Genomic DNA, 26287 nt, shown 5'->3' with positions numbered 1-26287 from the left:
GAGAAGAGGGGGTGTCCCGTGGGTCAGCTCTGCTGGGACTCCTGGTCCAGTCCATCGTCCAACCCAGTTTCCGTCTGAAAGCTGACCACACCTCCTCCTAATCCGAGCTTGTGGTGACTTCTCTACTCGGCCATTTCTCCAGCGCAAGAGAGCCCGGCCACCGCCCAACAGAAGGGATGGACTGGTTTCCTTCTTGTTCTTCTATGAAACGAAACGGGTTGGGACATCAGAACAGGTACTTTTCCCGTTTTTTCTGAAAAATCCAGGAAAAGGCGTGAGGTTGTTCGCGGTGCAAGGTTGTGTACTCGGTTGATATGAATCAGGTGCTGTGAGAAACGGCTTTCCGGTGGGTCTTACGCAGGTCAGGGTCCTGGGTTCCCACAAGCGCTACCCCTGGGAAGCCCTGTGACCTAGTGTGGACCCGGTATCCCAAACCCCTCCTCTACAAAACGCTTCAAGTTTCCCTTCCAAGTCTACAGTTCTGCAGCAAAAGTCTATGAAATTAGTACCAGAAAGAAATAGAAATGGTTACATATTTGAGCCTGAGCACCATTTTATAGATTAATGGGTTCATGATGTTAGCAAAAGATATGTGTGGTGGATCCAGTCGCTGCCGCTCAAAAGCCTGTAAACAGGCCAGGTTGATGGAAAGAAAAGTTTGCTTTATTTCAGATGCTGGCAACTGTTGGTGGGGAGAGGGTCAAAGACATCTGTCCAAAGGCCAACTCCCCCTGCCTTACAAGCAGGGGGTGAGAGCTTTTATAGACAGAGTGGGAGGAGGTTTCATACAGTCATCTTTAATTGGTCATCAGTGGTCTGACTTTAATTGGTCATCAGTGGTCTGACTAGCATCATCTTGGTTGTTTTAGGTAGAGTTAGAACAAAGTTAGTGGAGGTGATGGAATTCCAGTTGATCTTTTTCAAATCATAAAAGACGATGCTGTGAAAGTGCTGTACTCAATATGTCAGCAAGTTTGGAAAACTCAACAGTGGCCACAAGACTGGAAAAGGTCAGTTTTCATTCCAATCCCAGAGAGAGGTAATGCCAAAGAATGTTCAAACTACCACACAATTGCACGCATCTCACACCCTAGCAAAGTAATGCTCAAAATTCTCCAAGCCAGACTTCAACAGTACATGAACCATGAACTTCCAAATGTTCAAGCTGGATTTAGAAAAGGTAGAGGAACCAAAGATCAAATTGCCAACATTCACTGAGTCATCAAAAAAGTGAGAGAGTTTCATAAAAACATCTACTTATGCTTTATTGACATGCCAAAGCCTTTTACTGTGTGGATCACAATAAGCTGTGGAAAATTCTTCAAGAGGTGGGACCTCTTACCTGACCAGATCACCTTACCTGCCTCCTGAGAAACCTGTATGCAGGTCGAGAAGCAACAGTTAGAACTGGGCATGGAACAACAGACTGGTTCCAAATTGGGAAAGAAGTATGTCAAGGCTATATATTGTCACCCTGCTTATTAAACTTATATGCAGAGTACATCATGAGAAATGCTGGGCTGGATGAAGCACCAACTGGAATCAAGATTGCTGGGAGAAATATCAATCACCTCAGATATGCAGATGACACCACACTTGTGGCAGAAAGCAAAGAACTAAAGAGCCTCTTGATGAAAATGAAAGAGGAGAGTGAAAAAGTTCACTTAAAATGAAACATTCAGAAAACTGAGATCATGGCACCTGGTCCCAGCATTTCATGGCAAATAGATGGGGAAACAATGGAAACAGTGAGAGACTTTATTTTCTTGGGCTCCAAAATCACTGCAGATGGTGACTGCAGCCATGAAATTAAAAGATACTTGCTCCTTGGAAGGAAAGTTATGACCAACCTAGACAGCATATGAAAAAGCAGAGACATTTCTTTGCCAACAAAGTTCTGTCTAGTCAAAGCTTTGATTTTTCCAGTAGTCATGTATGGATGGGAGAGTTGGACTATAAATAAAGCTGATCGCTGAAGAATTGATGCTTTGGAACTGTGCTGTTGGAGAAGACTCTTGAGAGTCCCTTGGACTGCAAGGAGATCCAGTCAGTCCATCCTAAAGGAGATCAGTCCTGAATATTCATTGGAAGGACTGATGCTGAAGCTGAAACTCCAATCCTTTGGCCACCTGATGCAAAGAATGGACTCATTTGAAAAGACCCTGATGCTGGGAAAGATTGAAGGCAGGAGGAGAAGGGGACGACAGAGGATGAGATGGTTGGATGGCATCACTAACTCAATGGACATGAGTTTGAGCAAGCTCCAGAAGTTGGTGATGGACAGGGAAGCCTGGCATGCTGCAGTCTATGGGATCACAAAGAGTCGGACACAACTGAGCAACTGAACTGAACGGAATCTTTAGTTCCAGAGTGCGCTTGTTTCCATTTCTTTGCAGTCAGTTCTTGGCATTGTGGCAGCTTAAGTCCTGGTCACCACGTAGTTAACTTCTCCACCTGGTGTTTTGATATCTATAAGACGGCTCACAGGATATGGCTCAGAATATTATCTACAGCCCTTGAGAAAGAACTAAAGGTCCTTGACTGTGCTTAGTGACTACATTAATATTACTTAGTCTCTTTAGACTGTTTTCCTCTCTCTCAGCATTTCTCACTTCTCTGATTAAACTTACTCTTTGACTAAAGTTTTCCGCTGGCAAAAAACAGACAGAGGGCCTGGTGAGGGGACAAGGATCATAGCTCCGTTTCAATGACTCAGAGCTGCTTTGTGCTAAATTGCTTGCTACCAGGTGTCTGGCATCAGATAGCAGCAGGCACCTCGGTTCTCAAGGCCTCCTGATCCTGGCTACGAAGCTCAGGTGTGCTGCTTGAGATCCGATTATAACCCTGAATTGGCACATTTCCCTTTTCATCAGCATGCTGTTGAAAAATAAGCATGTGGCAATAACTTAAGAACTTTCTCTGGCTAGATGAGCTATGAGTAATTCTGGTTTCATTTTATTCAAATCTTATCCTCCAATTTTTAGTATGACACCTATTTCAAATGCTGCCTGAATACCTCCTAGCAACCATACCTGTCCTGGAATGGCACGGGAATTTCAGCCTTCAGACTCGCTTTCCTTCTGGGGCAGAACCAAGAGACCCTCCAGGGAAGTTGAGACCCATCCCTGGGGCTGAGGTTTGGAGGGATGTGAGAGTCACACACAGAAAAGCTGGTTCGTCCAAAGTTATCAAGCGGAAGGACTAAGACCCTGACAAACGTAGAGGCAAGCAGCACAGTAATGAAATTACTGGCTAGAATGTGGCAAATGTTCTCCAACCCGGGAAGGACTTACACGCCACCACAGGCAGGGACAGGATGCCGTCCTATTTCTCTGATGTCACTGGGATAGAGCTTATACTTGGTATGCCTTTAGTAATGGGGGCTTCATGTTGATGATTTGGTGTGGACTCGAGCCCACCACAGAGACCGTGGGAAGTGGTTGCTGTGGAGGGCTCTTCTGAAGCCAGCAAAACATAGGTCCTGCCCCACCTGTCATTACCCAGGAGGTGATGGTCAACATAAGAAAAGCCCTGATGAAACTCTGGTCAGAGGCTGAGGGTAGGAGAAAGGACTCTTCTGACCATGGTGTGACTTAAGGGTGAGAGAGAACTGTTCTGGGCAGCCAGGGGCCACTGTTCGGTGAGATCAGCTGCCACTTCACTTTGTTCCAGAAACATCGACATTGGTGTAGCAGGTGTGAATGTGCACTGCCATTGACTCAGGTGGGCAAGACGTACAACCAGACTTTTAAAGCCATTAGGAGCTCTCCATGCTACCTGGGAGCAGAAAATGCAGTCCAGTCACTTTCTGATCCAGGGTTATTTCTCCCCGAGGCAGAGTCTTAAATTCCAGGAGTGTTTCCAACACGTCCTGTTTCCCATGGGCTTCCCCAATGGCTCAGAAGTGCAGGAGATGCAAGTTTGATCCCTGGGTAAGGAAGATCCCCTGGAGAAAGAAATGGCAACGCACTCCAGTATTCTTGCCTGGGAAATCTCATGGACAGAGGAGCCTGGCGGGCTACAGTCCTTGGGGTCACAAAGAGTCGGACACGACTGAGCACGCATGTTGCACCTGTTTCCCGCTGGCCCCTGTGGGTGATGTACTGTATCTCAAGTCCAGTCATCAGCTTGTCTCCAAGCCGGCACTGGCTGGGTGGACACCTTGTTCTTATCTGATCCCCATCTCTCTGCTAATACAGTCCCTTGTGCCCACTGACCTCTCCTCACTATGAGCCCTACCCACACACACAAGGAAGCCTGGACCATTCTCCCCAGCTCTGAGTGTTCCAGACATGGGACAGCGAGTGCCAAGACCCTAGGGCAGGACCCAGCACATCACTGGGGTGACTGGAGGAGTGAGTGAGGAAACGGGGCGGGAGGGAGCCAGGAGCCAAGTCACACTGGGCCTTTTAGGCCGTGGGGGAGATTTTGTATAAGTGTTTGCAGAAGGCCATTGGAGGACTTTGAGCAAGGGAGGTACGTATACACAGTCACCTTTCCAGGTGGGCCGGAAGTAGATGACATGACCCTAGTTAGAGGGCTGTCCTGATAGTTGAAGTGAGAAATGACGATGGCTTGAAATAAAGTATAAATAGAAATTGTAGAAGTAGTAGCTGGATAATACGATATATTTTGCAGGTCAAGACAGTAGAACTTGCTGTTGGATTTAAGGTGTGAAAAAAGGAGAAGAATCTAAGGTTAATCCTGGATTTTGAAGAGTGGTGTCATTGACTGGGGCTGGCACAGGCCCAGAGGGGTGTGATTGGAGGAAAAGTTGGCAAAGGAGCAGTGGGAACCGAGAGGTCTGTGGCCTTGTCCCTGTGGGATGGTGATTAGGCTTCTCAGTAGTAGAGGAATATAAGAGACAATTTTGTGCCCATTAGCAAAGCCTAGTAAAATAACGTAGGAAAGAGAATTTAAGGGTGCTTGATTGCAAGATATGCTGGGTTAGTGGGAAAGATGAAGCCAGTTCAGATGACTGGGGCCAGGAGGCTGAGGGCAAAGTTTTCTCTCCCCTGAGGCCTGTCTCCAGGGAGGTGAACAGGCCCAGAGAACTTAATCTGCTGGATCTGGTTTTCAGCTGGCCAAGCTGGGACGTGGTCTCTTGCCTGCATGTTGGCACACCTTGCCTTGCAGGGAGCTGGGCCCTGTGCCTCTACCCTCCCGGGGGCAGGTAGTTGGAGGCCTGATCCAAATAGAGAGGAGACCGAGGCAATTTGTGCTTGTAAACACCAGCTTGACACCCTGTGGAATATTGAAGGTAGACTCAATCGGGCTCCCGTTCATCACACCCTCTGGGCAGCCAGCTGCCCCACCCACAGTGACCCACGTGTCCTCTGCCCCTGGCCAAAGTCCTGAGTCAGCGACCCCAGGCAGACTCTGACAGTCCGAGGCTACACAATCTCTTGAAACATTTGGTGCAATTAAAACAAGAGGCTTGATTTCTGAGAACTTGATTTTCACATAATGTGTGAAAATCAAGTTTCACACAAGTTTCACTTTCACCAAGAAAACCTGCAAATGTGTCACAGGTGCTGTGGGATATGCGACCCACCTGTGGCAGAAAAAGTCGGAATGTGTTTATTGAAATATACATTACTGTGTGTAAAATGTGTCGCAAGAATCGGACATGACTTAGCTACTAAACCACCACATGTGTAAAATAGATAGCTAATGGGAAGTTGCTGTAACCACAGGGACCTCAGCTTGGTGCTCTGTGACAACCTAGTGGGGTGGGAGGTGGGGGGAAAATTCAAGAGGAAGGGGACATGTGTATACCTATGGCTGATTCATGTTGATGTGTGGCAGAAACCAACACAATATTGTCAAGCAATTATCTTCCAATTAAAAATAAATTTTTAGAAGAAAACTAATGGGGGAGGCTAGCTGCTTCCAAGCTTTCTTGGGAAACTTGTCCCAGTCACTGAAACAAATGACCGGCATAGATGAGAGCAAACATGCTTCTGAGAATTAACTGGGAGAATCAGAAGCCCTTGCACCTGGGTTTCAAGCCACTCAGCTGGAATTAGGATGTCCGTGCAGCTGCTAGCAAACAAAACTAGAAGGTTCCAGAGAATGTTCTAATCTTGCTTCTAGTTGATTAACTGAAGTTCCCTGACTTTCACCAAGAAAACCTCTGGAGGACCTTGTCCATCATCTGCCCGTGACTCACCTGTCTTGTAGACAAGGGAGCCCTCTGCTCCTGGGACAGTTTCTTGCTCCATCCACAGCGGGTGTGAGGGGTCAGGGCACCATACAGGTCTCCTGGGATGACTGGCCATGCCCAGAGACAATCTTGGCACTAAGCAGCCTTTCCTACTTGAAGAATCTTCTTGATGGAAAGTGACAGCCCAAGGGATTGTGCAGAAGCTGTCATCAGGGTGATGCCGAGAGATCGGCCTCTGTGCGCAGGTGCCAAATCAGATGTCAGAGACAAGAGTTCTGGGTGAGGTAGAAAACAATAGCTTTATTGCTTTGCTAGGCAAAGGGAGATACAGTGGGATCCTATCTCTCAAAACTGTGTCCCAGCCTGCGAGGTTGAGGAGCAAGCTCCAGGCTTTGGTGATGGACAGGGAAGCCTGGCATGCTGCAGTCCATGGGGTCGCAAAGAGTCAGACAAAACTGAGCAACTGAACTGAACTGACTGAATCTGTGAGGATTTGGTGAGGAGTTTTATAGCAATGGTTCAAGGACAGCTGGGATTGCTGATAAGAGTAGGGCTGTGCTTCTTTAATGTGGTTTCACGTAATCTCTTGATGAGCTTCTCTGGCTTCTTTAATCCAGCCTCAAGTGATCTTCTCTGGGGTGAAGAATGCAGACATCTTTCATTTATTGGATTTTAGTTCTATGAAGAGCTCAAAGATGTCAGTTCAGTTCAGTCGCTCAGTCATGTCCAACTCTTTGCGACCCCATGAACTGCAGCACGCCAGGCTTCCCTGTCCATCATCAGCTCCAGGAGCTTACTCAAACTCATGTCCATCGAGTCGGTGATGCCATCCAACCATCTCATCCTCTGTCATCCCCTTCTCCTTCTGCCTTCAATCTTTCCCAGCATCAGGGTCTTTTTCAGTGAGTCAGTTCTTCACATCAGGTGGCCAAAGTATTTGAGCTGCAGTTTCAGCATCAGTCCTTCCAATGAATATTGAGGACTGATTTCCTTTACAATTGACTGGTTTGATCTCCTTGCAGTCCAAGGGACTCTTAAGAGTCTCCTCCAACACCACAGTTCAAAAACATCAATTCTTCAGCACTCAGCTTTTTTTATGGTCCAACTCTCACATCTATACATGACCACTGGAAAAGCCATATTCTTTGACTGGACGGACCTTTGTTTGGCAAAGTAATGTCTCTGCTTTTTTAATATGCTGCCTAGGTTGGTCATAGGTTTTCTTCCAAGGAGCAAGTGTCTTTTATTTCATAGTTGCAGTCACCATCTGCAGTGATTTTGAAGCCCAAAAAAATAAAGTCTCTCACTGTTTCCACTGTTTCCCCATCTAATTACCATGAAGTAATGGGACCAGATGCCATGATCTTCGTTTTCTGAATGTTGAGCTTTAAGCCAACTTTTTCACTCTCCTCTTTCACTTTCATCAAGAGGCTTTTTAGTTCTTCGCTTTCTGCCATAAGGGTAGTGTCATCTGCATATCTGAGGTTATTGATATTTCTCCCAGCAATCTGATTCCAGGTTGTGCTTCATCCAGCCTGGCTGATGTACTCTGCATATAATAAGCAGGATGACAATATACAGCCTTGACATACTCCTTCCATGATTTGGAACCAGTGCATTGTTCCATGTCCAGTTCTAACTGTTGCTTCTTGACCTGCATACAGATTTCTCAGGAGGCAGGTCAGGTCGTCTGGTATTCCCATCTCTTAAAGAATTTTCCACAGTTCGTTGTGACCTACACAGTCAAAGGTTTTGACATAATCAATAAAGCAGAAGTAGATGTTTTTCTGGAATTCTCTGGCTTTTTCTATGATCCAACAGATGTTGGCAATTTGATTTCTGGTTCCTCCGCCTTTTCTAAATTCACCTGGAACATCTGGAAGTTCTGGTTCATGTACAGTTAAAGCCTAGCTTGGAGAATTTCGAGCATTACTTTGCTAGCTTGTGAGATAAATGCAATTGTGTGGTTGTTTGAACATTCTTTGGCATTGCCTTTCTTGGAATTGGAATGAAAACTGACCTTTTCCAGTCCTGTGGCCAGTTGAGCTTTCCAAATTTGCTGGCATATTGAGTGTAGCACTTTCACAGCATCATCTTTTAGGATTTGAAATAGTTCAACTGGAATTCCATCACCTCCACTAGCTTTGTAGTGATGCTTTCTAATGCCCTCTTGACTTCTCATTCGAGGATGTCTGGTTCTATGTGAGTGATCACACCATTATGATTATCTGGGCCACGAAGATCTTTTTTGTACAGTTCTTCTGTGTATTCTTACCACCTCTTCTTAATATCTTCTGCTTCTGTTAGGTCCATACCATTTCTGTCCTTTATCGAGCCCATCTTTGCATGAAATGTTCCTTTGGTGTCTCTAATTTTCTTGAAGAGATCTCTAGTTTTTCCCACTCTATTATTTTCTTCTATTTCTTTGCATTGATTGCTGAGGAAGGCTTTCTTATCTCTCCTTGCTATTCTTTGGAACTCGGCATTCAGATGGATATATCTTTTCTTTTCTCCTTTGCCTTTTGCTTCTCTTCTTTTCTCAGCTGTTTGTAAGGCCTCCTCAGACAACCATTTTGCCTTTTTGCATTTCTTTTTCTTGGGGATGGTTTTGATCACCACCCCCTGTACAACGCTACTAACCTCCGTCCATAGTTCTTCGGGCACTCTGTCTATCAGATCTAGTCCCTTGAATCTATTTGTCATTTCCACTATATAATCGTTAAGGGATTTGATTTAGGTCATACCTGAATGGTCTAGTGGTTTTCCCTACTTTCTTCAGTTTATGTCTGAATTTGGCAAAAGGAGTCATGATCTGAGCTACAGTCAGCTCCCAGTCATGTTTTTGCTGACTATATAGAGCGTCTCCATTTTTGGCTGCAAAGAATATAATCAATCCAATTTTGGTATTGACCATCTGGTGATGTCCATGTCAAGAGTCATTCTTGTGTTGTTGGAAGAGGGTGTTTGCTATGACCAGTGCGTTCTCTTGGCAAAACTCTGTTAGCCTTTGCCCTGCTTGATTTTGTACTCCAAGGCCAAATTTGCCTGTTACTCCAGTAACCTCTTGATTTCCTACTTTTGCATTCCAGTCCCCTATGATGAAAAGAACATCTTTTTTGGGTGCTAGTTCTAGAAGGTCTTATAGGTCTTCATAGAACCATTCAACTTCAGCTTCTTCAGCATTACTGGTTGGGACATAGACTTGGATTACTGTAATATTGAATGGTTTGCCTTGGAAACAAACAGAGGGCATTCTGTCATTTTTGAGATAGCACCTGAGTACTGCAGTTTGGACTCTTATGTTGACTATGATGGCTACTCCATTTCTTCTAAGGGATTCTTGCCCACAGTAGTAGACATAGTGGTCATCTGAATTAAATTCACCCATTCCAGTCCATTTTAGTTCACTGATTCCTAAAATGCCTCTGTTCCCTCTTGCCATCTTCTGTTTGACCACTTCCAATTTACCTTGATTCATTGTATGCCTCCCTTGAGGTGAACTAGCAACCCCCAGGGCTGCCCTACTGTTTCTCAGCCCCTCCTCCCTTCCCTGATTAGCAACTGTTCTGTGATTAGAATCTGCCCCCTTGGAACTCAGGGAAGGTCTTCCAAGACCTGGACAGAAAGGCTCCCAGGTCCGGGAGCCCCATGGGGTCCTGCTCAGTTTAAAGGATAGGAGTTAAAACAGATTGGTTCTTGTTTGTGATTTTTGACCTTCAATGTGATTACTCAAGGTAACCGTCCCCTGGACCTATGTCATCCTTTCCAAGAGCCTTATTTCCATCCATGTCATCTGGGCACACTTCCCAGCATAATTTTATACTTAATCCTCTTTATAGGGACTAACTTAGAGATAACAGTCATAAAAGATTATAAACTCCTATTAAAATTTATATGGTTATAAATTTGGTTCCCTTTTCTTCCACAGCTGTTGCCTACAGAATGCTTTTAAAACTTATTTGCAGTCATACCTTTTTCTGTTTCTCTCTCCCAAATCCTTTTCAGTGAGAAGCCACAGAGCCCTGACAGCTAAGTCACCCTTTGTCAATTAGATGAACACCCAAACTTACCTTTTTCTGGGGCCACCAAGCATATCAGATTTTTTGTGAAAGGAGCCCCTAACCATTCTTTGCAGCCTACCCACCACATTACTCTGCTGTGGCCACCACGATGCAATACCACAGACCAGCCTTCCTAAGTGGTGCTAGTGGTAAAGAACCCACCTGCCAATGGAGGAGACACAAGAGACCCAGGTTCGATCCATGGGTCGGGAAGATCCCTTGGAGAAACAACGACTACCCACTCCAGTATTCTTGCCTGGAGAATCCCATGGATAGAGGAGACTGGTGGGCTACAGTCCCTAGTGTCACAAAGAGTTGGACACAACTGAAGCCACTCAGCAGGCAGTAAACAACAGAGGTTATTTCTAACAGTTCTGGGTAGAGGCTGAAAGTACAGGATCACATATTGGCAGGATCGATTCCTTCTGAGGTTTCTCTCCTTGCCTTGCAGATGGCTGTCTTCCCTCTGTGCCTGTCTATGCCTTAATCTTGTCTTCTTAGAATGATACAGTCCTATTGGACTAAAGAAAGAAAGTGAAGTAGCTCAGTCGTGTCTGACTCTTTATGACCCCATGGACTGTAGCCTACCAGCCTCCTCCATCCATGGGATTTTCCAGGCAAGAATACTGGAGTGGGTTGCCATTTCCTTCTCCAGGAGATCTTCCCGACCCAGGGATTGAACCCAGATCTCCTGCATTGTAGCAGACACTTTACCGTCTGAGCCACCAGGGAAGATAGCCCCTATTGGATTAGGACCCACCCTAATGACTTCACTGTAACTTGACTGCCTCTTTAAATGTCATGTGGCTCAGACAGTAAAGAATCCACCAGCAATGCAGGAGACCTGGGTTTGATCCCTGGGATGGGAACATCCCGTGGAGGAGGGCATGGCAACCCACTCCAGTATTCTTGCCTGCAGAATCCCATGGACAGAGGAACCTGGAGGGCTGCAGTCCATGGGGTCACAGAGAGTCAAACACGACTGAGTGACTAAACACAGCACGTATCTAAATACAGTCACATTCTGAGGGACTGGGGATTAGGATGTCAACATAGGAATTTGGGGGACACGTATCATCCCATACACTCACCCTATAGTAGAGAAACTGCTCCTTTGAAAGACCCTCTTTCCAAGCAGCTCCTCCACGGGAAGCCACGTTTCATTTCCAGCTTACACAGCACTTGCTGCCAACAACGTGGAGAGAGCCAGTCAGCAGGGGAGGTAGCGCATCCCAGAGGGTCAGAGCACCACAAGAACCCTCTGAGTCTCAGCAGGCCCTCCCTCAAGGACTGCAGCATGGACCAGCTGCCTTTCTCAAAGACTAAGTAAGAGCATGGACCCTCCAAGAGCTTTCCTCTAGAAGGCATCTTCCAAACCCAGGGATTGAACCCAGGTCTCCCACATTGCAGGTGGATTCTTTACCATCTGAGCCGCCAGGGAAGCCCCATCACATGCTACAGGCTCCAGAATGCTCTGTGGTCTCTAGAAATCTGTCTCTCGTCTCCAGCTTTCCTTCTATGATGGTAAAACCTGGTTTCCCGCCATTGGAACTGGATGAAAGAGGACTCCTGTGAAAAAGGGAGGCAGCCACACTGACCCCATGGGGCTGACTGATTGCCATTTTCATCTCTGATAAAGGGGACGATGTGGAGAGAGCAGTCACTGTAACCCAGAGCTGTCTCTTTGTGTGACAGTTTATTCACCCGAATGTTGATGCCTGTTGTTAAAAGGTGAAGACAGGACTCACAAATGAGTGCGTTTCTCAGGGAACTGTGTGTTCTGACCACCCTTGATGAACTATGCAGTGGGGGATATTTACTCAGATTCTGGGCCTGTTTTCTTATCTGACAAATGGGAAGAATTCAATAAATAAATACACATAAAGTGATTTTCAAGGAATAATGGTCCATCAAACATTATTATTTTTATTAAAATAAACTTCAGGTATGAGAGTTTTAAAGACAAAGGTATTTTCTTTAGGTGGACTAAGTAGGGAAGTTTTCATGGAAAGAAGATTTTTAGTGGATCTTGGCAGGATTTGTAAGATTAGGCAGGCAACTTTCTGGAAAAAAGAAGTGAAAGTGTTTGTCACTCAGTTGTGTCCGACTCTTTGCAACCCAATGGACTGTAGCCCTCCAGGTTCCTGTCCATGGGGATTTCCACACAAGAATACTGGAGTGGGTACCCATTCCTTTCTCCAGGGGATCTTCCTGACCCAGGGATCGAACCCAGGTCTCCTGTATTACTGTCTGAGCCACCAGCGAATCCCAAATATGAGGAAAGGGCATTCTGAGAAGGCTGAGCTGTACAAGGAATGATGTGGGGGCAGGAAGCAGTGTCATCTGAATTGACAAGAGCCGAGAATTGCTCTCAAGTGGGGTTTCTGACTTCTTACAGTGATCCTTGTATCAGTGAAACCAGAAAAAAAACAAACCCAGACTTTCACTGTGAACTGACCACATTGCAGGCTGTGCCTTTATGCCTCATTTCCACGGGCCCTCTCAGCCCCTCAGTTAGGAAGCAGCCCACTGCCAAGACCACACTTCTAGCAAGAGGAGGAAACAGCATTTGAACCCACTTGTTCTGACCAGCAGAGCCCATGTGCTTGAACAAAACTCACAGCAAGGCGAATTGCTAAACACACCAGTCACAGGATAAACCACTCAGAAAGAAAGATGAAGACTGGGCAGAATGCATGTCAACACAGGCTATATGGGACTCAGAGCCCGGCAAGGTCAGGGGTGAATCAGTGTCAACGGTTTCAGGAAGAAGGACTATGGGAGAAGCAGCAAGGGAAGTGAAGGTGCACAGCTTCAGTCCCCCTTCAGCCCCATCCCCTCAAACACAGGGAGACACGCCCTCTCTACACACCTGATGCTACAGTTCACACGGGGCAGAGTGCACTGATTCTGTAACTAGAGCCATAGTCATTTCAAGCTCAGGGCTGCATAGCTTATGACTGTTCATCGCAGGGAAGAAGTAGATTACGTCGTCTCCACTGATTTCAGAAAACCCAAGGTTAAACACCAAGAGGAGGCTGTGATTAAGAAAAGCCCCGCCCTTCAAATGCCTTTCCTTTTCTCTAGAAGCTTCCAGGTAGAGCAAGGTCAGAGGAGGCTGAAGTCCCACCTCAGGCAGAGCCTGGCTGGCACCTTCCCGGCGAGGCATTTCAGTGGCCTCAGGCTTGGTCATCCTGGCCGGTTGGTTTATTTTCATAGTTGAAATGTGCTCTAAAATTGCAAAAATTCGTAGCGATGGAGCTGAGTCTCATGCGTCCTCAGATCAGAGGGCACTCGGGGTTCCTCCAAGTCAGCCCGTGTCCCAGAGCTGGACCGGGCTGCCTATGCAGCAGCTCCTGCTGCTCTGTCCCACGAACGATGGTGCTGTTACTCCTGCCCTGTCTGTGTCCAATGATAGTGTGTGTGTGTGAGTGTGTGCACGTGTGTTCTTGGCCAAACTGAAAACAAAAGAAAGGAAAATCTATCGCTCTGGAGACTTTCTGTTCTCACACAGGCTCATGTCAACCCCACACTGAAGATCAAAATCTTTGCTGTTGTTCAACTGTGTTTAACAGCAATCCACGAAATTTAACATTCATGTTCAATGAAGAGTGTACGTTTTAAATGTGTCCCCAAGCTATTGGGATTCCCAAGTGGCACTAATGGTAAAGAACCCACCTGCCAATGCAGGAAATGCAAGAGTTCAGTCCCTGGGTGGGGAAGATCCCCTGGAGGAGGGCATGACAACTCACTCCGGTGTTCTTGCCTGGAGAATCCCATGGACAGAGGAGCCCGGTGGGCTAAAGTCCATGGGGTCGCAACGAGTGATACACAACTGAAAGCAACTTAGCACGCACACCCAAATTACTGTTTGTTTTTCCTTGTTATTAGTCCTTTCAAATTTCTCCACCATCTGTTAGTCCATCTTAATCTCTCTACAGTGAGAGAGGTTCGGAGCAAGAGGGAGCAGACCTGACCTAGGAGGTGGCTCCACACTAGTCAGGCTGATGCTGCCCTGTTACATGGGCAGTGGCACAGCATGCCAGCCTCGGAGCTCTGTGACCCGGGTGGAACTGGACAGGGGCAAGGCCACCCCGCCTTCGCGTCTGAACACAGAAATAGGGCTGTGGTCCAAACCACGCCTGTGCTGGCAAACGTGGTGGCTGCTACTCTCAGCGGTTCAGCACCAGCCTGGGCCTAGCCCATCCATCTTCCGGCCCCGTCTGCTACAACACCTCATCACACCTGCTCCCTGCCATCATCCCGTCTGGAGCGAAGCCCCACTACCTTGAACCAGCCCTGAGTCACTGAACACAAGCCCGAGTCCCATAACAAGTCCTCCCTAGCCATCCCCTGGCTAAAAAAGCCCCAGATTTTCCGTGGTGCCAGTTTCCCGTCTCTGCAACAAACAGTAAGCCTGACTTGCTGAAAAACAGATGTGTCCCTGCAGTTTCCTGCCCTTGTCTGGGGGTAAAGGAGGTTAAACAGCCTTTCCACGTTGAATGCTGTTTTTCAACTTATAGGGAAGAGCCTCAAATCCAGTTTTCAACATTTTCCATCTAAGTCTCTGCGTTCTCAACTGCACATTCAGTCATTTAGTCCACAGACATTTGTTTGTGCCTGCTCTTGTGGGTTTCCGTCTTCCGCATCCCTTGGCACCCAATTCTGGAGACAAATCCAACCCCAGGTTCCCAACTGCCCATGGTCTTTGTAGATAACAAAGTGTTAGAACCAGAAGGGACCTTCCTTTTATTAACACAAAGGGTTACACTGACATCCAAAGTTAAGCCATCCATTCTCTTGTGGGCTTGCTTTCTATCTGCAGCAAATGAGCATCTTGGGCGGGGTCCTCAGAAGCAGACACTCAGAAGAGGACTTGCCTGCGTGTGATGACGTATTAAGGACATGCTCCCAGGAGAGGAAGTGTGGGGAGCAGACAGGGATGGGAGGACTAAGCCAGCCAAGGGTGTGATCGCCAGCAAAGCTTGAGGTATATTTAACCCGCTGTCCCCAGCTAGGGTGATTTTCCCCACAGGGGGCATTTAGCAATGGCTGGAGACATGTTGATGTCTCAGCCAAGTGGATACTGTTGACATCCGGTGGGTAGAGGCTGGATGATGCTAAACACCCAACAGCCCACCGCTTAGACTTACCAGATGGAAATGTCCACGGTGCCGCCTGCGGTTGGGAGATTCTGGCAAACAATGATGACAAAAAAGATCAGGGACTGAGGGACGAAGCTTGAACTTGCATGGAAAGTTCAGAATCAGCTGAAGCACTTGACTACTTTGCAAATTCAGCCAGCACTTTTATTCATAGCTTGATTGCATTACTCCCTGATAAATCTGCCTCCTTTTTTTTCAATTCCAGGCTTGACCTTCAGGAGAAATCAGCACAGTACAGTAGAAAGGGCACAGAGCTTGGAGCTGACTGATTCAGGTTCATCATTTACCTGACAGTTTGTCCTCAGTTACTTGAGCTTTCCACGCCTGGGAGATGGAGAGCATCATTCTAGCCTTTAGAGGGTTGTTGTGAGAGTTAAAAGGAAGCTGTCAGTGAAACGGAGAAGACAATGGCACCCCACTCCAGTACTCTTGCCTGGAAAGTCCCATGGATGGAGGAGCCTGGTAGGCTGCAGTCCATGGGGTCGCAAACGACTGAGCAACTTCACTTTCACTTTTCACTTTCATGCATTGGAGAAGGAAATGGCAACCCACTCCAGTGTTCTTGCCTGGAGAATCCCAGGAACAGGGGAGCCTGATGGGCTGCCGTCTATGGGGTCGCACAAAGTCGGACACGACTCAAGTGATTTAGCAATAGCAGTAGCAGCAGTCAGTGAAAAAGAGTCTGGAAGGTGGTGGGCCCTGCATCACTGAGAGCTGTTAGTAAAGCTACTGCTGGTCTCCAGAGTCCTGCCAACCACTGGGTCACTAGTCTAGTGCCCAGACAGGGGAGGACCACCCCAGTGAGGGATGCCCTGGCACAGGTGAGTCAGAGAAGAGATCATCTTGTCTTCATGGAACCTGAGTTAAACATGCCAGTTAGACTTTAGCTCTTTGGGTAGGGCAGCAAATTTAAAGTGTTTCTGGCCACATTCTGAGAAATTTCCCACACGAAGGCTCTGTTTCCAGCTCTAGTTGCTGAGCAAAACTGTTCCGTGTTGTGTGGTTTTGTCTCAAAAGAACTGACTCAGTTCCCGGGCTGATGGCTGCGCGGTACCCAGGACAGGCCGTGTCCCCACGTCCCGCGCTTGCAGTGACTCATCCTGGCCCCTGCCCCGCTCCCTGGGGGGCCTCCTCTAATCTGTAGGAAACAGGGAGCCAGCTGGAGAGAAAGAGGACCCTCCCTTGTCTCCGCAGCTTCAGGGCATTTCTGCAGGGACCCTTGAACCAGCTGCACATGCGTGGCTTTGCAAACACGGCATTTCTGGAGCTTGGAAGGGGGCGGGGGGGTGGAACTCGAGGCGACCAATGTGAGTCACGTGGTCTATGACAGACGTGGCCCCAGAAATGCCAGCGTCAATGTTTAATATTATTTGAATACCTGCCCAGTTTGTGTCACTTGGCACAGCAGGCACCCAGGGCGGCTGGCTGCATGTCTCCCCAGGGTGTGGGAGGGAACGCAGGTTGTAGGAAATGCTCCGTCTCCCTCGTGTGCAGCAGTCATTGAGACGTGGGACCTGGGCTTGTTCTGAGATATTACCTTTGTCCAGAGTCACCAGGGGAGAACTCCATAGTGCTGACTACACAGAATCCACTTTGTCCAAAAGTAGCTATAGGTGCGGCTGAAAGGTACCCGAGGGCCCCTGGATGAGAGCCGCTCAGGACAGGTGTAACATCCAGGAAATAGTAAATGAAGCTGTTTATCAAAACAGGGCCATCAGGGCTCATTCCAGGTCTCAGGGGCCGGAGCAGAGAACACCTTCTCTTTCTGTGCTCCTCCCCTCCGCTCTACCTCTCCCCCACCCCCTCCGCTGCGCACGACCCAGGGTCTGTGCCGTAGACCCTCAGCAGCCCCCTACAGCGCCACTCAGCTCTCAGATCCCAAGACCCACATATTCCTCTTTTTAAATGCTTTTGTTCACCCACGTGGGCTTACAGCCACCTTCCTCGGGCTGCGTGTGTAAATGGTTCTTGGAGAGGCTGGGCCGATTGCAATTGCCCAGAACAACCTTCTCAGAGAGGGCTCAGTTCTGTTGAAAGAAGGGAGAGCTGGAGAGGTCCAAGGTGACTGAACTAGACGCTCACTCTGGGGGACACCCACCCTGCGCGCCCCCCAGAGCCTGGTAAGGACCCCTGAAAGTGATCCTCAGCCGCTGGAAGGGCCTCACGACCCTCAGGAAGCTTTGTCACTTTTGTCAGTGCTCTCCCACCGGTGTCCCCACCCCCGGGCCAGGACCAGGGGAAGCAGAGAAGCTGGGACCGTGGCACAGAGCCCAAGGGGCACCAGTGGTCAGGGCTGGGCCAGCTGGGCCGTCCTGAGCCCAGGATGGCTCCTGGGTGCCTTGCTGGCCTTTTCTTCCTGCCTGACCATCACACCCCCTTTCTTCAGTCCCTCCCTTTCCATCTGACAACATTAGGTCAGAGTTCCGGGAAAATTGAACGTGTCCATGAGGCCCTCTCGTGTAGGAGGCCATTAGGCAGCGGTCAGTGATCCAGTTACATCTTGCAAAATGAGAGTCTCCCCAACCCAAGTCAAGAGTCTTCTTTTGAACATGTCCTTTGTTTAAGGCTTGTTTGTAGTCTGTGGGAGGATGAGCAGACTACCCAAGCAGAGGACTCCCCTCTTCCTCACCCAGGGCTAAGGGTTAGGAATGGAGGTTGGCAGTGGGAGGCTGGAGGCGGGGAGAGAGGCTGGGGGGTGCAGGAGGGAGGCTGGGGGCAGTAGGGAGGCTGGGGGCCTGTTTAAGGGGCCCGTGTGCAGGGAGCACCCACAGGCCAGGGTCCCAGCCCTGGGCTGGGGGCAGTGGGCTGCACGAGCTCTCTCCCCTGCCAGCCCCAACTCAGACCGCACACAGATCGCTTAACCACCCAGCTGCATCTCAGCCCCCTCGTTGTTGTTCAGTCGCTCAGTTGTGTCCGACTCTTTGTGACCCCATGGACTGTAGCGTGCCAGGCTTCCCTGTCCTTCACCATCTCCTTGCGTTTGCTCAAAACTCATGTCCATTGAGTCAGTGATGCCATCCAACCATCTCATCCTCTGTCATCCCCTTCTCCTACTCAATCTTTCCCAGCATCAGGGTCTTTTCCAGTGAGTCGGCTCTTCGCCTCAGGTGGCCAAAGGATTGGAGCTTCAGCTTCAGCATCAGTCCTTCCAGTGAATATTCAGTCCCCTCATGGAAAGTGGAAATAAGGACACGGCCCCCATGGAGTATGTGCAAGCCTGGGTTCTTCTGAGAGACAGAACCGATAGGAAGTGCAGTCGACCTTTGAACAACATGGGGGTCAGGGGCGACAGCCCTCTGCACAGTGGAGAATCCTGGTATAATGTATAGTCGGTCCTCCCCATCCTGGGTTCTCCATATCCATGGTTGTGCATCTGTGGATTTGACCAATCACAGATGGAGTAGTACTGCAGTATTTGCTGCTGAAAAGCATCCCTGTATAAATGGACCTGCTCAGTCCAGACCCGTGTTGTTGAGGGTCATATGCACATGCATAGAGAGATTTATTATGCAGGATTGGCTCCATGGTTATAGAGAGGCTGACAGGTCCCAAAACCTGCCGCTGGCAAGCTGGAGACCCAGAAGAGCTCATGGTGTGATTCCAACCCACGTCCGAGTTCAGAGGAAAAACCAGTGTCCTAACTTAAAGACAGTCAGGCAGAGAGAGTGGCTTTCCCCTGCTCAGACTTTTTGTTCTATTCAGGCCTTCAACAGACGGGCTGATTCCCACCAGCACTGGGGAGAGCAGTCTGCTTTCCTCAGTCTACAGACTCAAATGTTAATCTCATCCAGAAACACCCTCACAGACATACACAGAATCATCTTTGATGAAATATGTAGGCATCCACAGAATTAAGCATCACAGAGTGGTTGAGAGCATCGAAGGCTATAACACAGAAAAGACATCAAAGCCAATTGGTCCCCACCAGTCCTGGGTGCCCTGCAGCGAGCCTGTGTTAGGGACGCCCACCTTTCATACCTTCTGCAGGACTAGGCTGATAAAAATAGATTTGTGTCTTTTTTCAAGGCTTTTTTTAAGTTATTGTTGTTGTTCAGTAGCTAAGTCTTGTCCGACTCTTTGCGACCCCATGGACTGCAGCACGCCAGGCTCCCCTGTCCTCCACCATCTCCCAAAGTTTGCCCAAATTCATGTTTTCTCGTAAGTTTTATTGAACCTTTGGTTATCGTAATGTTCTCTGTTCTGGAACGTAGACCAAGATGCTGTCTCAATTGAACACAGACTTAGCTGTTTGATTGTTTTAATTTTGATATAGACTATTTTTTTGATATAGACTATAAAACATTGTATGATGCTCTCAAAGAGCTCATGACTCACAGGTTGTTCCAGCATCTGGATAGATTTGAACATTCCTGGAAATGAGCACCTTCTTTCATGGGGTCTCCTTTGGTGGAGGTGGCACCAGGCTCCCTGCCAGATGTCTTAAGAGAGTAGAGAACAGGCCTCAAGATGCCCAGCTGCCCAAAGCCTCTGGACAGACGGGTTTCCACTGGGACAGGGTCTGATCTACCACTGGGTCCTGCAGCCCAAGTGTCATAACGGCCACCATAATCTGAAGACAGATAGGCAAGACTTTTTTTTTGGGGGGGTGGGGGGAGGGTGGCTTGTGAGTCTTTGGACAGGTGGGATGTGGGGAAGGAGTAGAAGGGATGCCCACTTTTCTTGGGCAGAGACTGGAAGGACATTTGGATTAAATTGAGATGTCACTCACTGCATCTGAAATAATCAGTCACAGTAATTTGTGTTTGATTTAGATTTAAATGATGTGAAGGTAGTAGACGAAGGGATTGAAAACACAGCAAAGGGAGTTTGCTCTGGTTCTTTTCTGGTCACTTGATAATTTTTCTCTTCAGTTTGTCCCAACAGGATGCAGGTCTAGGTCCTCGAGGACGGGGTTTTTTAAAAAAGCAACACTTTAGGGAAAAAACAATAACTGATCCTGAGTTCCCTTTCCAGATGCATGTTCTCACCAGTTTCACATCGCCACCATAGGCATGTCCATTCACACAGCCATGCTGTTGGACAGTTTTCAGGGACACGGATCTGCAGCTGCCCCTACTCCATATTTCCATGTGTGACGCAGTGTCTGTGGAACAGAAGTAAAATTGCAGTGCCATCTTCAGGAAACGAAAAGTCTCTCTTTGTAGAGCCCTCCATATGTAGCTCCAAGTGACCTAAAGCTGTCCCGGGGTTTGAAGATAAATCTCTCCTTTACGTTTGGAGCAGAGTAGGTGAGGCAGAGGATAAACACGGGGCAGCTCCTTGCCGTGAAACGTAATAAATCTTCCAGATAACCACAGAGGCGCTAGGATTTAGTGCTCCGGGAACCAGAGAGGGGGCAGCTTCCTTGTTTCACAGCTGTAAATTTTATGACAGATGGCTGGAAGAGAGGAAAACATGAAAGCAGGAATCAAAGTTGCCTGGATCGCAAGTGAGAGGCCGCTGTTTTCCTGAACCTTCGGTGGACTGGTAAAGCCAGCAGGAAGCCTGCCTGGTTCCGGATGCTGGCTCCTGGCCTGGCAGGAGTTTATGCTGCGAGCTTTGGTGTGTCTGAGGAAGCACACACGTGTGTATTTAGATACGAGCATTGGAGAGACTGTGACAGACCACGGGAGGCTGCAGAAATTCAGGCCACGAGTGGACAAATCGCAAGGCTATTCTCCTTCAGAGAACCAGAGAAGGCTAGAGCCAGAAAGGAATGTCTTTTACAGATGAGCAAACAGAGGCCTGGAGAGCAGACTCCCCTTGCCCAGGGCCACACAGTGAGCAAATACTTGGGAATTCCAGAAAGGGAAGCCTAGAAGGCCTAGAAAGTGGCCCCGTCTTTATGGAAGACTCCCGGGAAAACGATCAAACACTTAGCATTTGGACTACTTCTCAGATGGACTTAGTTCTGAAGAATCAGGTGGAGGGGATGGGTCCTTCCTCTTTCCCTGCAGTTTAGAGAACACCTTGTTCTCACCCTCTTCTCTCGTGGTCTCCCCCACAAGGCCAGGAGCCCACTTCCCCACCTAGACCCCCCTCCAGAGACCTGGGACTCTGGAAGCCCTGCCCAGACAACCCCCAGCCAGCCTCCAGGGCTGTCTCACGTCTCTTACACCCTTAGGGTAAGCAGAGTGTGAATGTTGGCCGGGAAGGAGAGAGCTTCAGTGTGCAGCCCAGGGTGTGAACACACACACTCACATACAAGCCCCTTACAGAGGGAAACAAAGTGGGGAGGGGTCAGGCCATGTGGCGGTGCCAGCGCCCTGTTCTCACACCAGGGTGTTTGATCAGAGGACTCCAAGGAATCTAAAACTTCTCAAGTTGAACCTGGCATTTCAGGGCATTAGGAAGGTGTATTTGTCAAAGTAGAAGGCTAGCACATAGTTTAAGTGTTTGCTTATTAAATTTATAACTTTTAAATATTTAGACACATTTATACTCTTGTCTAGACAGCATATTAAAAAGCAGAGACATTGTCAACAAAGGTCGGTCTAGTCAAGGCTATGGTTTTTCCAGTGGTCATGTATGGATGTGAGAGTTGGACTATAAAGAAAGCTGAGCGCTGAAGAATTGATGCTTTTGAACTGTGGTGTTGGAGAAGACTCTTGAGAGTCCCTTGGACTGCAAGGAGATCCAACCAGTCCATCCTAAAGGAGATCAGTCCTGGTGTTCATTGGAAGGACTGATGCTGAAGCTGAAACTCCAATACTTTGGCCACCTGATGCAAAGAGCTGACTGATTTGAAAAGACCCTGATGCTGGGAAAGATTGAGGGTAGGAGGAGAAGGGGACAACAGAGGATGAGATGGTTGGATGGCATCACTGACTCAATGCACATGAGTTTGGGTAAACTCTGGGAGCTGTTGATGGACAGGGAGGCCTGCCATGCTGTGGTTCATGGGGTCGCAAAGAGTCAGACACTACTGAGTGACTGAACTGAACTGAACATCTTGCCTGAGGCTTCCCAGGTGGCGCTAGAGGTAGAGAACCTTCCTCCCAATGCAGGGGACATAAGAGACATGGGTTCGATCCCTGGGTCAGGAAGATCCACTGGAGAAGGAAATGGCAACCCAACTCCAGTATTCTTGCCTGGAGAGTTCCCTGGACAGAGGAGCCTGGTGGGCTACAATCCTTGGGGTCACAAAGAGGGGTCACACATGCACGCATACTCTTTTCCTGGGCCCAGTAAATCGGGAAGAACCTGACTCTTTGTCTGGATGTCTATTCAAAAGACCTCATCAGAAATGCTAACAAAGCTTCATGCACAAAGATGAAATCTAAAGTGTATTTTATAAGAGCAAAGAAAAGTCTTAAAAGCCTAATATTAAAGGGCATATCAATTAAATTATATCCTAGATGTAAGATCATGCTAAGATTTTAGTCTGAAATGATTGAAAGGGAGAGGCAGGTCATGGAGGTGGGAGGATTTGCAAATCAAGAGCTTTGTTTCAAATCCACTCTGTTCAAGACACCTATAAGATATTCAGTCACTTAGTCACTCAGTCGTGTCCGACTCTTTGCGACCCCATGGACTGCAGCCTTCCAGGCTCCTCTGCCCATGGAATTCTCCAGGCAAGAATACTGGAGTAGGTTGCCATGCCCTCCTCCAAGGGATCTTCCCAACCCAGGGATTAAACCCAGGTCTCCCACATTGCAGGCAGATTCTTACTGTCTGAGCCACCAAGGGAACCCAAAAATATTCAGTAGGTAGCCAATTATACAAATCGGGAACACAAAACTGGAGATGTAAATATGTGTTTCATGTATATATAATTATATATGTAACCATATTGACATAATTATGTCTATATACAAAATCATTGAAATCATATATAATGATATAGATAGATGTGATAGTTATATGATACGTCTCTGAAGCATGATTATAGGTAGAGGAAATAAGAGGCTTTGATACTGAGCACTGAAAGAGTTGTACATCTGGAGACTTGGTAGATAAAGTATTGCTGTTATGGACTGAATATTTCCAGACTTTCACAAAGAGGTGGCTCAGTGGTAAACAATCCACCTGCCAATGCAGGAGACGCAGAAGGCGAGGCTTCCATCCCTGAGTCAGAAACATCCCCTGGAGTAGGAAATGGCAACCCACTCCGGTATTTGCCTGGAAAATCCCGTGGACAGAGGAGTCTGGTGGGCTGCAGTCCATGGGGTCACAAAGGGTCGGACACAACTGAGCACATGTGCGTCTTTTCCTTTCTGAGCATTTGTGAGATAGTAGAAATATATATGCAGGTCTCTGCTCCCCAGTTACTAACACTGGGCTCCTACATCCTTGAAATGTCCTGTGTGATTAGAAGTGTCTTAGTTCTAAAGTCTCCTGGTGGCTCCTAGATACTTGAGGACTGGGGGCTCATTGCTGAAAAGACGAAGCCAGGATTAGAAGCTTGGGATTTTCAGTTGCACCTCCATCCTCAAGGGAGGAGAAACAGACTGGAGATTGAGTAATGATCACTCACACCTTGGGCTTCCCTGGTAACTCATATGGTAAAGAATCTGCCGGCAATGCAGGAGACCTGGGTTCAACCCCTGGGTCAGGAAGATCTCTGGGAGAAAGGAAAGGCAACCCACTCCAATATTCTTGCCTGGAGAATGCCATGGACAGAGGAGCCTGGCAGGCTATACAGTCCATGAAGTCACAAAGAGTGGGACATGACTGAGTGACTAACACACACACACACACCTACATGATGAAGGTTGTAGAAAATCCCCAAAGCACGAGGTTCAGAGAGCTTCTGGCTTGGCAGACACATCTCTGTGCTGGGAGGGTGGCGCACCGCAACTCCAGAGGGAGACCCTCCCAGACTTCACCCTGTGTGTCTCTTCCTGCTCATCCGTGTCCTTTATCATATCCTTTGTTACATAATAAACTGGTCAACCTAAGTCAGTGATTCCCTGGGTTCCGGGATGCTGCCATTGACATCTGAAGGGGGGTGGGGGGCAGTCTCGTGGGATTGAGCCCTCGACCTGAAGGGGCTGCACTAACACCAGACAGTGCCAGAATCGTTTCATGGGCAAACACACAGGCTGGTGCCAGAGGTGGTGTGAGCGCGAGAGTGAAGGAGACTCAGTGCATCCTCCCGTTCAGGCTCCTTCCCCTCAACACTTCCTGCCTCCCTCCGGAGATCTGAAAGCAACACACAGAGGGCCATCGTTTGTCTCCAGGGTCAGTGGTAAATTGGAGGACTTTTCCTTTAAAAAAAAACTTGCAACAGCTCGCCCTTTCCAGGTGACACCACCAAGGGTTGGAGTCATCGCGTGTCTGCAACTGTCATGTCGGAAGCACCAGGCCCAGTTCACACTGTGGCGAAGTTCAGATCACCCCCCAGCCTGACGAGTCTGTAGGTCCCACAAGCCGGGGAGCACCTGTTGGTTCGGGCAATTCTAACGGGCTAGAGACACACCCCGCGGCCAGTGAGGGGGAGGGGAGCTGCCAGGAGTGGCTCTAATGAAGCCATCAGGCCTCTACTTGTTTTTTTTTAATTTATTTTATTGAAGTATAGTTGATTTACAGTCTTGTATTAATTTCTGCTGTACTGCAAATGACTCAGTTATACGTGTGTGTGTGTGTGTGTGTGAGCCTGCTCAGTCGTGTCCAACTCTTTATGACCCCATGGGCTGTAGCCCGCCAGGCTCCTCTGTCCATCAGATTCTCCAGGCGAGAATATTGGAGCAGGTTGCCATATTCCCTTCTCCAGGGGATCTTCCCCACCCAGGGATCAAACCCTTGTCTCCTGCACTGGCAGGCGGATGATTATTTACCGTCACCTGGGAAGCCCTTGTATATGTGTATACACACACACACACACATATATACACACACACACACACGTATATCTGCACATTATATTCTGTTTCATTGTGATTTATCCCAGACTATTGATTATAGTTCCCTGTGCTATACACTATGACCTTATTATTTATCCATCCTGTACATGTAATAGTTGGCAACCACAATCTGTTCTGCATGTCTGTGAGTCCCTGTCGCAGATAAGTTCATTGTGTTGCACTTTAGATTCCACATATTCCATACAGTATTTGTCTTTGTTCTTCTGACTTTCTTCACTTAGTATGACTGTCTCTAAGCATCAGGCTTCTACTTCTGATGCCTGCCTTCCTCTGAGCTCGTCTGGCCTTGTTCCATTAAAGCGTCTTCTGACTTCCTCCCTTTTACACCAGACCTGAGTGTTTCAGGGCTATTGATCTGGCCCAGCGTTTGGTATGAGCTTTGGAAAAGGGCTAGTGATGGATTAACCCTCTGGATGCTGAAATCCAGGCCCCCCTCCCCGAGGCGGGTGCAGTGAGAGATGAAATGGACCAGTGCTGGGCCCCTCCCCTCGGCCTCTGGCTAAGCTGCAGAAAAAGCCTGCGACCACCCTCTTTTCTCTGGTTGCGCACTCCGTGAGGACAGGCAAGCTGAATTGTCCCTCAGGGTTGTATTTACCCGACACAGGGCCTCAGTGCTCCCCTCTGCAGGTGCAAGTGCTCACATATGTGAGATTAAATAATTCCCAGTTCCATTTCAGAAGGCACCCTAAAAAAATAACCACGTTGTCCTCATGGGGTGTTTTTATTTTCTTGTTGTTTTCTTCTTCGACAGTGTTCATTACTGTGAAATCACAAAATAGAAAACAAGTCTTCCCCTTCTCTCCTGTTGACAAAAAAATTGTGTGGGGCTTCCCTGGAGGCTCAGTGGTAAAGAAGCTGCCTGCCAATGCATAAGACCCTGGTCTGATCCCATATGCCTCGAGGCAACGAAGCCCATGCACCATGAGCCTGTGCTCACGAGCCAGGGAGCAGCAACTACTGAAGCCCACGTGCGCTCGAGTCTGTGCTCCACACGAGAGGAACCACACGGTGAGAAGCTCACACACGGAA

General features: G+C 48.1%; 1 long non-coding RNA gene across 1 annotated transcript; it reads left to right on the top strand.

Annotated features, from left to right (window-relative positions):
- Window positions 1-26069, top strand: LOC113891813. Its single transcript, XR_003510887.1, has 2 exons — window positions 1-235; window positions 26010-26069. It is a non-coding gene; the product is annotated as an uncharacterized LOC113891813 (long non-coding RNA).
- Window positions 26070-26287: the final 218 nt, after the last annotated feature.

Source organism: Bos indicus x Bos taurus, chromosome 4 (assembly GCF_003369695.1).
Source record: "Bos indicus x Bos taurus breed Angus x Brahman F1 hybrid chromosome 4, Bos_hybrid_MaternalHap_v2.0, whole genome shotgun sequence".
Lineage (NCBI taxonomy): Eukaryota > Metazoa > Chordata > Mammalia > Artiodactyla > Bovidae > Bos > Bos indicus x Bos taurus.
The sequence above is the reverse complement of the archived record's forward strand: the minus strand, read 5'-3'. Positions and strand labels throughout refer to the sequence as shown.